Raw genomic sequence first — 1140 nt, 5'->3', positions numbered from 1 at the left:
GCTGGCACTCTACCCATCTGGGTGGCCGAAAGGACCCTCCAGGCATTGTAGTGCCAAGTACCCAACGAAGTGGGCACAGAGCCTGCCCAACAGCGAGATGGCATGGCCGTCCACTGCAGCCTGTTCCTGAGGCTTTGCTCCAAGCCAGGCTCTCAGCGGGTCACCAGCCCTGGCACCGGGGCTCCTGCGGGGCTCTCACTCCAGCCCAGCCCAGGGACACTGTGCTCAGGGGGAAGCTGCCTGTCCTGGCCTCGAGTCCACGCACATTCCAGACTGCTGGGTTCACATGCCGCCTGTGCCAGACTGCAGCCGCTTCTGTGCCTCAGTACCCTCGTCTGTCAAAACAGGCTGAGCGCCTCTTCTGCAGGGCTGCCAGCACAGGGCTGTGGCACAACCTCCTGGCTCAGCCCGGGGGAGGTGCGCTTTGGGTCCCAGTCCCTGTAGACCTCTGCTGCCTGGGGCCTCACCACCCGGCTGGGTCCCCAGGGACCTCAGGCCCATCACTCTGCAAGTATGCTCACAGCCCTCGGTCCTCAAGAGTGGCCGAAGCCCTCCAGGGCCGGCCAGAGAAGAAAACGCTCAGGCTAGAACTGCCGCCCCCAGAAAAGCGGGAACAAAACCCCTAACCCTAAGCCTGAGACCAGCTGTCAACTGCCCCTTCGGACTCAGCCACGACCGGCAAAACACGACGCATGCCCAACACCCAGGTATAAAGACAGACCGACCAGCCCTGCGACCCCGGCCCAAGACACAACTGCAGCAAGGCCGGGAGGCCTCCCGAGGGCGCACAGGCCAGATGTGCAGAGTGGGCCACCAGGATCCAGATGGCGCCCGCGCGGGCAGGACCTCCCTAGACAGACGCTGACGGGCTCGGGGCCCAGAGACGAAGGTACAAGAAGCGTGCGAACTTCGAGCTCGCCTCCAGGAACCCAGGGCAGGGCGGTCCAGCGCCCCCACCCCCCCCACCCCACCCCCGAGTCCAGGCGCTGTGCCCTCCGGTTCTGTCTATCCCCCTCCGGGCGAGGCGGGGCCTGCGCGGCTGGCGGGTCTGGGCGAAGGCGAGGCGGAGAGAGGTGACGGCGGCGCCCCGCGGCCCTCCTCCCCGACCGGCGACCCCCGGCCCCAGGCGCCCCGCGGCCT

Source organism: Tupaia chinensis, unplaced genomic scaffold (assembly GCF_000334495.1).
Source record: "Tupaia chinensis unplaced genomic scaffold, TupChi_1.0 Scaffold142100_1, whole genome shotgun sequence".
Lineage (NCBI taxonomy): Eukaryota > Metazoa > Chordata > Mammalia > Scandentia > Tupaiidae > Tupaia > Tupaia belangeri.
This window is presented reverse-complemented; position numbering follows the sequence as displayed.